We start from the raw sequence: 15,206 nt of genomic DNA, 5'->3' as shown, positions 1-15,206 counted from the left end.
GGCTAGCAAATCACAGAATTACTTCTCTTTCTTCTAAGCTTCTGCATAGCAGGTTTAATACCTGCTTCAAGCAGCCTGAGAGCTCATCCTTCTGCCCCCAGGCTTGACTAAAATTTTTGCTCCTATTTCTCTCTCAACCAATATTTTCACACTGTGTCATTAACTATACATTGTCCAGGAGCCATTCTCCCCTTTAAATAAATTTTTCTTTCCTTTAATTATTTCCTCCTTTCAATGATTAAACCTAAAACCACATATATATATTGAAGTCTAGAGTCACATTAGTTAGTTTGTTCACTAGCCCAAAGATAATAGAAAAATTCTGAAGGCATTGAAGATTTTGTTTGATCACTGAATTTCTGAGCCTGCATCCTACTATTGGGAGACAACATTCATGCTTATATTTTCTATTTGTGCACTGTCTCATCCAATAAAGTTCTGTGCAAACAGAAGTGATCTCTCTACAGAACCTCAAGCCTCGGTGTAACAAGACAGAGTAAATTTCGTGGGTGTTAAAAATTAGGGTTACTACAGAGGTGGAGCTGTTGCATTTTGGGCACTATGTGTAACTGCAAAAAAACAGAAGATCATAAGATCCAGATAGTGGAGAGAGTTAGAGATTTATTTATTTATTTGGTGGGAAAGTTATTTAAAGCAATGTAGTTTTAGTACCAGCCTTTGGGTGCCTTCAATATTAGTAGGAAGGTGTTTGGCCTCAAGTCACATAACTTCACCTCACTTCTCCTGTCTAAAAAGACTTGCAATTTTACCACCAGAGATTCAGCCATTTTAGGATCTTAAAAGGCAAAAAGTCTCACAAAGTTCTCTAAACCTATAAAATTCCTTTGGGGAATAGAGAATGAACTACTTGAGCAGTGGCTAGAGGTTGAGTTAAGTGGCAACTCAAAGTCGAAAGAGAAATTTCGGGGAGAAAAAGTAGGAGTTTAAAAAAACCTCTTCCATTTGATTACTTTACAGGTAATCAGAGTAGAAAAACTAGCTTCCCTTTTGTTTTTTAACCTGGATCTTCTTTTTTTTTTTTTGGTACCTAGGATCGAACTTGGGTCCTTGCACTTGCAGGGCAGGCAGCAGAACCACTGAGCTAAATCCCCAGGCCCAACTTGGATCTTCTTTAAAATTTCAACAACTACGACAACAGCAAGGTTGCATACCCAGTAAGAACTTACTTTCTAGCCCAAAAAGAGAAGTTTCCATAAAAATTGCTGACTCTCTAGAAAAAAAAATTAAACACACAATTAGATCAAATAAACAATAACAGATTATTGGCACCAGATTTCATTTTGGTTTTGTTTCTGTACATATAGAAATATTACTATTTGAAGTTTTAGCAATTTTTAAAAATTAGTGTTCTAAATTAATCTCTTCTTCCTGTTTAGTCATAGAGAATTAGAAGTATAAAGAGAAATCTGAACATCATTGGAAACAAAAAAACCCCAAACTTTCTTCTAATCTGTAAGGTGGTTTCGTAAGAGAACTTTCTAAAACTGTACACCTAAGATGTGTGGATTGGGCATGTACATTTTATCTTACTAAAAGTAATACAAAGAGAGAGCAAATAGAAGCATTAAAATTATAAAGCATATGCTTAAAATCAAAAATAAGCATTTAGAACACTTGCAAATTATGAGTAGAAAACTGGTAAAGCAATTCCTAGTATTCCTTCATCTATAGATTAAACTGGATAACTGATTACCCTGTCACTTGGGGTCTCAAATCCAGAGTATACAAAAGTACTCTATGATGGTTAGATTTGTGTGTCAACTTGAAGAGGTTTGTGCAATCTATTCAATAAAATATTAATCTAAGCGTGGGCATAAAGATATTTTGCAGATGCAGTGAGCTCAGCTCAGTTTCTTTTAAGTAAAAGAGATTATCCTTGATAATGTAAGTGGGCTTCATCTAACCAGTTGAAATACTGTAAAAGCAAAGCAAAGGTTTCCACATGTAGGATTTTAGGTAATATCTGTCAATGAATCATACATATTATGTAAACTGAAGCAGGGCATGGGACACTGAGGCAGGAGGATTGCAATTCTGAGCCCAGCCTAGGCAATTTAGCAAGATCCTGCCTCAAAAAAAACCCCCAAAACAGATGCCCTACCGAGGACCTGAGTTGCACAGAACACGCCAAATCATCCCGCTGCAGACAGGCAGGTCTGTGCACGCCCTACCGAGGTCCCCAGTCGCACAGAAGACATAGAATCACCCCGCTGCAGACAGGCAGCCACCTGGTTCCACACTACAAAGACGCAGAGGACACCAGACCACCAAAGCAAGGTACTGAGCCTCACTGCTCCCAGCCCAGAGGTAGGGGCTTCTGAGCCACTGTCCCACTGCTCCTGGTCCAGAGAAAGGGGCTTCCCAGCCACCATCCCTCCCGCTGCTCCCAGCCCACAGAAAAGGACTTTTGGGTCACCATACCTACCGCTGCTAACGGCCCCTGTCCCACCTCTCCCAGCTCAGAGGAGATAATCCGTGCAGGCAATAACAGACCCCCACCCCAGTCGAAATGAGAAAACATGTGAATAAGCCTCAAAACCAGACTTCCAGATAACCTACAGCAACCCTAAAGGGAAATGAGATGGAACACTCTGATACTCAACCACCTGGACCCACTGAACTGGCAACCAAAGGGGATCTGGAAAAAATGAAAGAAGAAATAATTTCTCAGATAACAGGAGAAATTGTGCCCCTACTGCAAGACATGATTAATAAATCTAGAGAGGAGCTCAGGAACATGATGGAATCCCAACATAGGAAACAAATGGAATCCATAAAACAGATGCAAATAGATTTCCAGGACATGAAAAACTCCATTGAAAGTCTACATAGCAGAATGAGCTAATGTGAGGACAGAATTTCAGATATAGAAGATAAGATTGCAATTAGTGACCAGGAAAAGAAAAATGGCTTCAAAATTATAAAGGAACATGAGAAATCAATCCAGCAGCTGCTAGATGATGCAAAGAAGAATAACATGAGACTGATTGGGGTCAATGAAGAAAGAGGAGAGAGTGCAGATGACATAAAAAAATCTCTTCACAGAAATAATGGCAGAAAACTTCCCAAGCAGGAGAAAAGAGCTTGACATACAGATAAGTGAGGCATATAGGACTCCAAATAGCCTTGATCAAAAAAAATCTACACATAGGCATATAGTTGTTAAGATTCCAGAAACACAACAGAAGAACAAAGTTCTCCAAGCAGTCAGAGAAAAGAAACAAATCACATACAAAGGAAAGCCCATCAGAATCACAGCAGACTTCTCAACACAAACCATCAAGGCAAAAAGAGCTTGGAGTGACATATTCCAAGCCCTAAAAGAAAACAGCCTCCAACCCAGATTGATGTACCCTGAAAAACTATCTTTCAAAATGGATGGAGAAATAAGATACTTTCATGACACAGAGCACCTTAGGAACTTCGTGAATACCAAGCCAGCACTCCAAAACTTTTAGACAATATCATAGGAACAGACATTGAGGATCACAACCCCAGGAAGCAAAGCAGAATGAACCCATCTGGCATGACAAGAAATTAAATGGAAAGGGGGAGAACCCAACAAAAAGCAAAAGTTATGACAATGATAAGTCAATATGTTTCAGTTATAACCATCAATGTTAATGGTCTCAATTCACCAATCAAAAGAAATAGACTGGCAGAATGGGCCAAGAAGCAAAATCCAACAATATGCTGCATACAAGAAACACACTTAATTCAAAAGGAAACTCACAGACTGAAAGTGAAAGGGTGAAAAACAATACTCCATGTGACAAGAACCTGAAAAAAAGCAGGAGTAGCTATCCTCTTGGCAGATCAAGTAGATTTCAAACCAACACTGATTAAGGGAGATGAAGAAGGACATTACATCCTTGTAAAGGGAAGAATCCAAGAGAAAGAGATGACAATCATAAATATCTATGCACCAAACACTAGTGCACCCAACTATATAAAACAAATACTAACGGACATGAAAAGTCATATATGCACTAATACAATTGTAGTGGGGGACCTCAACACCCCACTGTCACGAATATTAGATCAACTAGACCAAAAATAAGTAACGAAATACTGGAACTCAATCGAACTCTTGAACAAATGAACTTAACAGATGTTTACAGAGTCTTCCACCTCACAAAATCAGAATACACATTCTTCTCAGCTGCACATGGGTCATTCTCAAAAATAGGCCACATACTCACACATAGAACATGTTTAAGTAAGTGCAAAGGAATTGAAGTTATCCCCTGTATATTAGCAGATCATAGTGTGATGAAATTGGAGATCCATAGCAAAAGAAACTCAAAAAATTTCATAAACATGTGGAAATTGAACAACACACTTCTGAATAACCAATGGGTCACAAAGGAAATTAAAGAAGAAATCAGACAATTCCTTCAATTAAATGACAAGGACAATACAACAGATCGGAATCTATGGGACACAATGAAAGCTGTCTTACGAGGGAAATTCATAGCAGTGAATGCACATATTAGGAAAACAGAACGAGCCCAATTAAACAACCTGATGCTGAACCTCAAGCTTCTAGAAAAAGAAGAGCAGGACAACCCCAAAGCTCATACAAGGGAGGAAATTATAAAGATCAGAGGAGAAATCAATGCAATGGAGACTAACAGAACGATAAAAAAAAATCACTGAAGCCAAGAGTTGGTTCTTTGAAAGAATCAACAAAATTGACAAACCTTTAGCCAACCTTATCAGAAAAAGGAAAGAAAAGGCCCAAATCCATGCAATTAGGAATGAAAACGGTGAAAGTACAACAGACTCAGCAGAAATACAGAGGATCATCAATACCTACTTCCAGAACCTATACTCCAATAAGATGGACAACACAGAAGAAATGGACAGATTCTTAGATACATATGAATTACCAAAGTTGAACGAAGAAGACCTAAAAATTCTGAACAACCCAATATCAACCAATGAAATTGAAAATGTAATTAAAAATTTATCAACTAAGGAAGCCCGGGCCCTGATGCTTCACTGCTGAATTCTACAAGACATTTAGAGAGGAACTGTTGCCACTACTGTTTAAACTCTTCAATGAAATTGAAAGGGAAGCAATACTACCAAATTCATTGCTGGAAACAAGCATCACCTTGATCCCCAAAGCAGAGAAAGACCCAACCGAAAAAGAGAACTATAGGCCAATCTCACTAATGAACATAGATGCAAAAATCCTTAAGAAGATACTGGCAAACAGAATGCAGAAGATCATCAAGAAGATCATAGAACCTGATCAAGTGGGATTCATCCCAGGGATGCAGAGATGGCTCAATATATGCAAATCAATCAATGTAATACACTAGATCAATAGAGCCAAGGACCAAAAACATATGATTATCTCAAAAGATGCAGAAAAAGCATTTGACAAACTCCAACATGCATTTATGATAAAAACCCTACAAAAAATTGGAATAGATGGTGTCTACCTCAAACTGATAGAAGCCATCTATGAAAAACCAACAGCCAATATCATGCTAAATGGTGAAAAACTGAAATCCTTCACACTAAAATCAGGAATAAGACAAGGATGTCCACTATCACCACTCTTGTTCAATATAGTTCTGGAAACATTAGCCATGGCAATTAGACAAGAGAAAGAAATAAAAGGAATAAAGATAAGAAATGAAGAAGTCAAACTGTCATTATTTGCAGATGACATGGTACTCTATGTAGAAGACCCCAAGAACTCCACCAAAAGTCTTCTAGACTTAATAACCAAATTCATTCAAGTAGCTGGTTACAAGGTCAACACACAAAAATCAATAGCTTTCTTCTACATAAATGACACACTCACTGAGAGAGAAATAGGGCAAATAATTCCTTTCACAATAGCATCCAAAATACTGAAATACCTAGGAATCAACCTAACGAAAAGACCTCTTCTCTGAAAACTACGGCACTGTGAAAAGAGAGATTGGAGATGATATCAGAAAATGGACAGACATCCCCTGCTCCTGGGTAGGAAGGATTAATATAGTGAAAATGGCCATACTTCCAAAACTGCTATATAGATTCAGTGCAATTCCAATTGAGATCCCAGCAGCATACTTCATAGACCTCGAGAAAACAATCCAAAAATTCATTTGGAGCAAGAAGAGACCCAGAATAGCAAAAGCAATTCTAGGTAAGAGAGACATGGCAGGGGGTATCATAATCCCCAACCTGCAACTATACTACAAAGCTACTGTGTTAAAAACAGCATGGTACTGCCAAAGAAACAGACCTGAGGACCAGTGGAACAGACTGGAAGATGCAGAAACAAAGCCAGACACACTCAGCCATCTCATCTTCAATAAAGCAGCCAAACACCCTCACTGGAGGAAAGGTAGCCTCTTTAATAAATGGTGCTGGATAAATTGGGCTTCAACTTGCCAAAGATTAAAACTAGACCTGTATCTCTCACCATGCACTAAACTAAAATCAAAATGGATTAAAGATCTAAATATTAAAATAGAAACTCTGAACCAGTTGGAACAGAGGTTAGGTAGAACCCTTGAAGACATCGGTGTAGGAAAAGATTTTATGAACAAAACCTCAGTTGCCCGTGAACTAGCACAAACAATCAACAAGTGGGATCTCTTCTTATTAAAAGGCTTCTGCACAGCAAGAGAAACCACCAGCAGTGTGAAGAGACAACCCACAATGTGGGAAAAAATCTTCACCTGCTCTTTCTCAGACAAAGGTCTACTATCTCGAATCTATAAAGAGCTTAAAAAGATCAGACCGCCCAAATTTAAAGACCCAATCCAAAAATGGGCATCTGAAATGAACAGACATTTCTCAAAGAAGTGGAAATAGCAAATAAATACATGAAAAAATGTTCAACATCACTGGTCATTCGAGAGATGCAAATGAAAACAATGCTGAGATTCCACTTCACTCCAGAAAGAATGGCTGCTATCATGAAATCAACCAATAACAAATGCTGGCAGGGCTGTGGGGAAAGAGGAACCCTGCTCCACTGCTGGTGGGAGTGTAGACTCGTGCAACCACTGTGGAAACAAGTATGGAGATACCTCAAAGAACTAGGACTGGAAGTCCCATTTGACCCTGTTATTCCACTGCTGGGGATCTTCCCCAAAGAATTAAAAGAATCATACCACAGTGATATATGTGCGCCCATGTTCATAGCAGCACAGTTTGTGATAGCTAAAACTTGGAAACAGCCCAAATGCCCATCAACTGGAGACTGGATAAAGAAAATGTGGTTGTTTTATAAAATGGAGTACTACTCAGCCATAAAAAATGAGAAATTAGAGACATTTATAGCTAAGTGGATGCACATTGAGGCAATACTCTTAAGTGAAATAAATAGGACACACATGAATAAATTCCAAATAGTTTCTCTAGTGTGAGAAACTGAAAGTGGAAATAAGGACTAAATGTATAATAGGTAATGTGAAATAGGAAGAAAAGGGGCAAAGGGGAAGGAAGTGGGAGGGCTAGAGGAAAGGATAGAAGGGAATAGGATTAATATGAGAAAATGGAAAAATAGGAACAAAATCTTTGTAAATAGGGAGGAATGGAGGGGTTGAAGGGAGGGCTCGGCAAGGGTGAAAAATAAGAACCAAGAGAGAATATGCAAAGGTGCAAATTTCCAATGATGAATGTCATTATATTGTATACCTAAAATGTACCAATGATTAGAATGAATAATCGATAATGTAAAATAGGAAGAAAAGGTCCAAAGGGGTAGGGGTAGTGGGAGGGGCAGGGGAAAGGAAAGAAGGGAAAGGAAAAATGATGAGAAATGGAAGAAATGGAAATAAAGTCTTCATAAATAGGGAAGGGTGGAGGGCGTGAAGGGAGGGCTTGGAATGGGGAACAAATAAGAACCAAGATGCATTATGTAAAGGTACAATTCCCAATGAGAAATGTAATTGCGTTGTATACCTACAATGTACCAGTAAAAGAATTTAATAAAAAAAAAAAAACCCAAAACATACAATTGTGCTAGGAATGTAACTCAGTGCAAAGGCCTTAGGTCCAATCACCAATACTGCAAAAAAAAAAAAAAATATATATATATATATGTAAATAAATAAAAGATGATAACCTTACAAGGGGGAAACACATAAAAGCAAAATTATAAATTCTATGGAGCTCAAGATTACATCTTTTCAGTCATGCTATATTGCCAGGATCTGGTATGTCTCAGCTATACTAGGGGCTCCATAATCCTTTTAGATATAAATAAATGATAGTAGATTTCAGTTCTATGACAGAAAAGATAAATGGAAAATAGAAACATCAAAGCATATTTTCAAGCAAAGTCTGTGGATTTGGAAAAACAGGCTAAGAAAAAGATAAAAAGGATTGAGTATTATATCAAGTAGCAAAGAGAAAATTGAACATTGATCTAATTACAGTTTGAGTTTGAGGACTTCAGTTCTCAAGACAGAAACCATATTTATTTTCTTTTGCCAGTATTTTCTGTGCATACCTTTCATTTACCTTTTCAGACAGCAAACTTGCCCAGCACTTATATGATAAATGTGGGGAATTTATTTACTGCTAATAATGGACATTCACATAGCCACAGATGTCAGGATGTTCTGAATTCTCCTTGCTGCTGTTTTACAAGAACAACTCTCTGGAAACACTTGTCCTGTCTCTGTGACCTCCAACCTGTGCTCCTCTGCTCAAGAGACACACATCCTACAGAATTCCAGGATGAGTACACCAGAACATCAGGATGGCCTAATTTATTACTAATCCTGTGTTATCTTGGAAGGACACTAATTCTAGAGAGACCTTCAGAGCATTCTTTTTTTTATATCTTGTTGTTTTATTTCCAATATTATTATATTACAAAGTCTCCTAATATTTTCATTTCTTTGGCAGTGGGAGCTTCCCATTGCGCTGAAACACAAGGTGAAATGAAAAATTCCCATTTCTGAAAATTTCCAGGATAACTGGAGCAATGAAGGTAGATTCTCTCCCCTTCTTCCAAGCCTGCTCCCCGCTCTCTTACTCCATTTTGTTTTTGCTTTCTTCCCTTGTGGGCTCCGTGGGCTATGCTTCCTCACCAATGATGCCTCTACCTGTTTAGTTTGGGTTTTGTTTTACACAAAGCCTTCTCACCTTTGTCACAGATGAGTTCTCACTCTTTCTTACGTGGGTGGGCATGACATTGCCTCAGAAACAGTTTTCATTGATTTCCTTGAAAATCCATATTCAGTCCTACTCACTGATCACAAAACTGAACTTGGATATTGGATCAGCAACAGTGTTTTTCTCCAGTGCTCACCTTGTGTTTGCTGCTTCTGCTGTGTGCTTGAATAGCCATACCCTGTAGTGAATCTATTTTTCTCAAATTTAGTTTGATTTTTAACTCTCATGTAATTCATTTTGGAAAATAGATAATATAAAATCAGAAATATGAATCTCTTTTAAGAAATTTTAAAGGGAGATAGATCTTTCTCAAATGGGAAGGGGTTCAAGAGATAAAGGGAGATGAGAGGAGGGTGGGGAGGTGAAGGGGATGAGAAAAGAATCAAGATGTGCTACATCCCTGTACCAACTCCCTACAAAGAATGTAATCACTATGTATGGCAAACATGTACAAATTCAAAATAAAACTTAATAAAAAAGAAATACAGTAACTTTCAATTCGAAGGAGTTATGAAAAAATTCACTTAAAGCTAGTTATGGGCTGAATTGTATCTTCCAACATGATATGTTGAAGTTGTAACCCCAGGGCCTGTGAATGTGGCCTGATTTGGGAAGAGGGTTCTGGCAAGTAATCAAGTTATGGAGAAATGATAATGGTTAGGATGGTCCTCATACCTTGGCTGGTGTCCTTACCAAAAGAGGGAAATCTTGACACAGAGACACAGAGGGAAGAAAAAGATGTAAAGATGGAAGCAGAGACTGAAGGAATGTTTCTGTAAACCTAGAAATGCCAAGGATTGCTGGCAACTACCGATGGTTACACAGTGGCTATGTGAATCAAGGGATCTGTCCCAGAACCTTCAGAGAGCATGGCCCTGTTGACATCTTGGCTTTGGTCTTTCAGCATCCAGAACCATGAGAGAATCCATTCTACTGTTTTAGGTCCATGGGGTTTGTGGTACTTTGTTATGGCAGCTCTAGGAAGCTGATACACATCCCAAGGAAGTTGATACGTTCTCTTACTTGATAAAATATTTCTTGTTTCAGTTCTTTTGGGCAACAGCAAAACGAAAGTAGAAAACAAACTTCCAAAGGGTAGATTTTTGTAGGTACAACCCCAGGCAAGATGGCCCTTTAGAGGCCTGAAGAGAGGGTCTTCAACTGGGTGCTACCAGCCTCTATACATATCCTGGTGATGGACTAGTTTATCCAAAGAGTTCCAAGATTCTTTAAGAGTCTCTCTTGAAGGTTTTTTTATGATTAATTTATGGAGTATGTTAGAATCTTAAGGAAGCATTTACATATTCTAGTATGTGCATTGTCCTATACTAAATAGTTAAGGAACACAAGAGCTAGAAACCAACTGCTGAAGGGATGGTAGTAGCAAGGTCATGAAGGTGAAGAACTCACAGTGCCATTAGTGCCCTCACAGAAATAGGCATTTAGAATGTTCATGCTATCTCTCTCCCTCTTCCTCTCTCACTGCACACATGCTGTGAAGAGATGATGAGAAAATAGCAATGTAAAAACCAGGAAGCATGCTCACCAGAGACAATAAATTTGCCAGGAACTTGATCTTGGACTTCTAGCCTCTAGAACTGGGAGACATTTTTGTGCTCTAAGCAGCTCCCTGTATGGGACTGTGTTATAACAGCTGGAACTGCTGAGCCAGTTATATCCTGGCAATTCTAGATTAGTAATGAGGAAGCGATGTGTCCTTTACTGAATCTTACAGATGCCCACACTGCCACCCCTTGCCACCTCGGGCAGCTCCCTACCCCTCTTCTCTCTTGCCACCCCAGCCTGCCTCTGCACCTTCTCCCTCCCCATGTTCCTCAGAACTCCTCTTCCAACAAAACCAACTCCAGAACTCTCCTCGTACAGCTCCATTTCCTTTTAAGTGATAACAAAGGAGAAATTAAAAACATCAAGCCTAAAAAAATGGTAGAAACTTTAAAAATCTTTCTACTCTCTCCTAACTATGGGCCCTGGCCTATATACAAAAGCCTATTACCAAGTAATTGGCCAATAAATACATATAATTATCATATTTATTATTCTCTTGATTTTTAAAATTAATGAAGTATTATCTAAAGGAATTGTAGTTGAGAGGTAGAGAAGAAACCTAACCTCCTTTGTGGAAGAAACATAGCACAAGAATAATCTTTTTCTTATTCTGTATATTCCCAAGCAAGAGCAGAGCAGGAGAATCCTTAGTGCTTATGTATCTGATCAGGGGTGTTATTAAAGAGAATTGAGGTTTTTCCTGCCATTCACAGGGAGTGATCACAAAGAGGGAAATGTATACCTCAGCATGCAACAGCCAAGCTTGCAAGTGCAAAGAAACCAAGACTGCAACAAAAACAAAGTACAGATATGGTTAGGAGAATGAATAACAAGTTGAATACTGGAAGCCTTCATATGAGCCTTTCAGGGAAAGAGAAAACCATGGTTTCTTTTTTTCTTTTTCTTTCTTCCATGCTTTTAGAGACTAAGGCGGAATAAATACTGTGAGTAGCACAAAAGTTGATAAGAGGCCTATAGTTGAGCAATACTCTGAGGATTCAGATTTTCCTTGAAAAGCATACTCTTTGACATTTTTTTTCAAGATTTAAGATAAATGGAAAGAGCATTTAAGATCCTCTGGCATCAAACCCTGAACTTCACACATTATGCTATGCAATGTTCAGAAAAGAGATTATATTGCCATGTAATGGATGAAGAAAGGAAGATAAAGCATTAAATGATTCATCCACTGAGTAGCAAAACTATGATCCAAAATCAGGTGTGCAGGATTCTTAAGCTTATGGTTTACATCAAAGTCCATTTTTTTCCACTCTAGTATTTCTTAGGATGTGTTCATGATAACATTTGCAGCTGACAGAATACTTTTCAACACAGTGTGAAGTTGTGTGTGTGTGTGCCTGTGTGTGCCTCAGCTGAAGTCACAACTTAGAGGCAGCTCATTTGCAATGGGGAAGCCACCAGCCAGAGTGGAGCACAGGCTTTAGATCAGACACTGTAGCTACTTGAAGGCGGCTACTTGGAGGTATTTGAGGTCTACTCCTAACAAACTTATTGAATGCCAAATTGGATTTTCTTATGTGAAATTAGTGCCTTGTTCATTAACATCAGTGTTAGAAAAGAGACTCAAAGCTAAGTCATTTTGAAAACATCTCTTAGACACCCCAGCCTTGTAAGAAGATGGTATCAGAACCCAATGAGGCCTGTGACCTGAACCCTAATACACAGCTTTGCAGTTGAGCTTTTTGTGACCTGGCACCAGTTCTAAGGGTGGCTGATCTCCACTGTTCAGTGTTGCTGCTTTCAGAGACCATTTTATTCCAGGTCTGGCAAGTCAGAGAGCTGGGAAATCATTGAGCTTACTATACAGTTTGCATTAACCATGTTGTTCTTACTTGCTAATAAATGTAGAAAGCACAAGAACTTAGTCTACAATTTCCTTTCATTGCTCTCTGTCTGTAAAGCTATAGGAGATTAGTTGATTTTCATGCATCACTTTTTAGTGATCAGAAAGAATCTACAGATGTACATGTAAAATGGGTATGGCTAATCTATAATTCTGCTTTTCAGGTTATTTGTATCATCATCATTTGAAATTTAGAATTCTTCATTTTCTCAGAATCCTATGTCTGAAAGTTCTAGAAGTAAGGCCTGAGATTCTATCTGCATTATAATGCATTCCCCTGTGGTTCTTCTATATGCTGAGGATTCACTCAACAAGGATACAATCAAAATGCTTCATGATTATTTGCTGACAGTATATCCCAAAGGCAGACCACAGATCCAACAGGAAGCCCTAACTGCTAGATTTGAAAACCATGATCTGTAAAGCTGTAATACATAGCACACCATAAAGTCCTAAACCCTATGAACTCTAGGCCACAAATGTGTGATTAGGGCTATTTGCTTAGCCATCTAGATCAAGGGAAATGGAAGCTGCCTTAGGCATTCAGCAAGGCTATCCACAGATAACAGTCTTCCAGTGAAGAAAGAGCTAAAGATTGTCAATAGCTTTTCAACTAATAATTGTGATCTATTTCCAATGACAGTGATGAGGACTGTTAGCCAAAAGTCCATCATACTGCATACATTTTGGGAGGGAAACTAATTTGGTTATTAAGTTGCTTTCTTTTTTCTTTTTCTTCACATCAATCAGCCCCAGTTCATTCACTTTAAGACATCTTGTCTGACTTTCATCTACTCATCAACTATTTGTTGAGAAACTTTTTAGAATTGTATAGTCTTAGCTCCCAATAAACATCATGGAAGATTAAAGCAGTGCAGGGCTGGTTTAGGACTTTTGTCTCAAGTTGTCACTCATTAGAGGGGAAAAAATGCCCCCCAAACCAGTCAGAGGTCTTATATTCAGCAGTTGGCCACAAACTCAATGATAAGTAAGAAAAGCTCCGAGGGCTTTCTGCTACTTTCTCTAGACAACTTGGAATAAAATGCTTGTCTTGCCTATTTTACATAATTTACTAATTCATTCATGAATATTTATAGGTCATCTCTTATAGTCTAGGAATTTTTCTAGGACCCTGGAGGATATAGGAGGAAACAATGCAGGTATCGCTCTCATGTTGGCTTACTCTAATAACTAGAAGGAAACCACGGTGCAAACTGTGATATATAAATATGTATTTATATAAACAAATAGCTATGCAAATATTAGTAGAAATATTTTCAGAGGCAAATACATATATTCATGTATTTTCAAAAACTTAAACTGAAGCCTTTTTTAAGGATATGATACATGGCCTTTAGATTTCACATTGCATGATTTTGGATGAGAAAGACAATAATTTAATAGAAAGATGTATTGATCTAAATTACACACCTAGCACTTTAATAAAACACGTCTCCATATTTCATTCACAGTAAGCAGTCGTTTTCTGGCGAGATGAATTTTTCCACTTAGAAGACATGCCAGGTCCACACTACAGTACTTTTTCACTCAGATTAGAACTTGTCACTTAGAGTCTTCCATTTTGTGAAGTTTTTCATTGCTTGAGAACCAAGTATTTGTAAATGATGGCTTCTCACATGAGGTAGCCCATAGTGGGAAGTCCCTAAAATGGCCCCAATATTCCCTAGCTCTGAGCATTCACATGTAATCGCCTTCCTTGAAGGGTGGGCTAGACTTAGTAAATCACTTCTAACAAATCATCTATAATAGAAGTGGTAGAAGGTTACTGTCAAGATTATATTATAAAGAAACAACAACAAAAATCAAAACTGTATTCCATGTTGGGAATATTCTCTCTTGCTTTTTGGCTTTTCTCTTCTCTCCTTGCCCTTTCTCTCCTTTTCTTCTCTCTGTTTCTGTCTATCTCACATTGGCTCTCTCCCCAGTCGTAAATAGCAGACTATGCCAGCAGAAGAGTCACTACAGAAATAGACCAAATGGAGAACTGAGGAATGCAGTCAGCACCAAAAGGCAATAGGGTGTGTAAGAGATTTCCATTACTCTAACAAAATACCTGAGATAACTTATAAAAGAAAAGCAGTGCTTATTTTGACTTACAATTTTAGAATTTTCAGTCCATGATTGGGTAGAACCATTTCTCTTAGTCTGGGGGCAGGAGGTGCTGGGTCAGAATGGCAGAGACTGTACAGTGGAATGAACTATTCATCTCATGACCAGGAAGCAAACTCAGAAAGCAAAAGGGGCCAGGATCCCACAGTCCCCTTCAGAGGTACCCCCCAGTGACCTAAGGACCTTCCATGAGACCCCATCTCTCAGTAGTTCTGGCAACTCCCAATAGCACCACCTTGAGGAGCAATGCATTAGACTCTCAGGGGCCATTCACCATTCAGACTCTCTCAGGGAGTGTGAGCCCTGCTGGAAGTGTTCCCTCTAGCTCAGCAAAACTTCTAATAATGAAGCCACAGCCAGCAGTCTGAGTGCAACCTAGGGAGAGACTCAAATTAGCACCCCTCAACTAAGCTATTCTTGAATTCTAATCTAGAGACACTGTGAAATAAATGTTTACTGCCCTAGAAAGTAAAGTATGAAGCAG

General features: G+C 38.5%; 1 protein-coding gene across 5 annotated transcripts in view; it reads right to left on the bottom strand.

The window, feature by feature from the left end:
- Positions 1–15,206, bottom strand: part of Cntnap2 (contactin associated protein 2) — a 2,081,788-nt gene that overhangs the window by 1,052,570 nt on the left and 1,014,012 nt on the right. The window lies entirely within an intron of this gene.

The sequence above is a fragment of the Heterocephalus glaber genome, unplaced genomic scaffold (genome assembly GCF_053883595.1).
Source record: "Heterocephalus glaber isolate CG9 unplaced genomic scaffold, H.glaber_assembly_v1.0 deba00000818, whole genome shotgun sequence".
NCBI classification, from domain to species: domain Eukaryota; kingdom Metazoa; phylum Chordata; class Mammalia; order Rodentia; family Bathyergidae; genus Heterocephalus; species Heterocephalus glaber.
The sequence above is the reverse complement of the archived record's forward strand: the minus strand, read 5'-3'. Positions and strand labels throughout refer to the sequence as shown.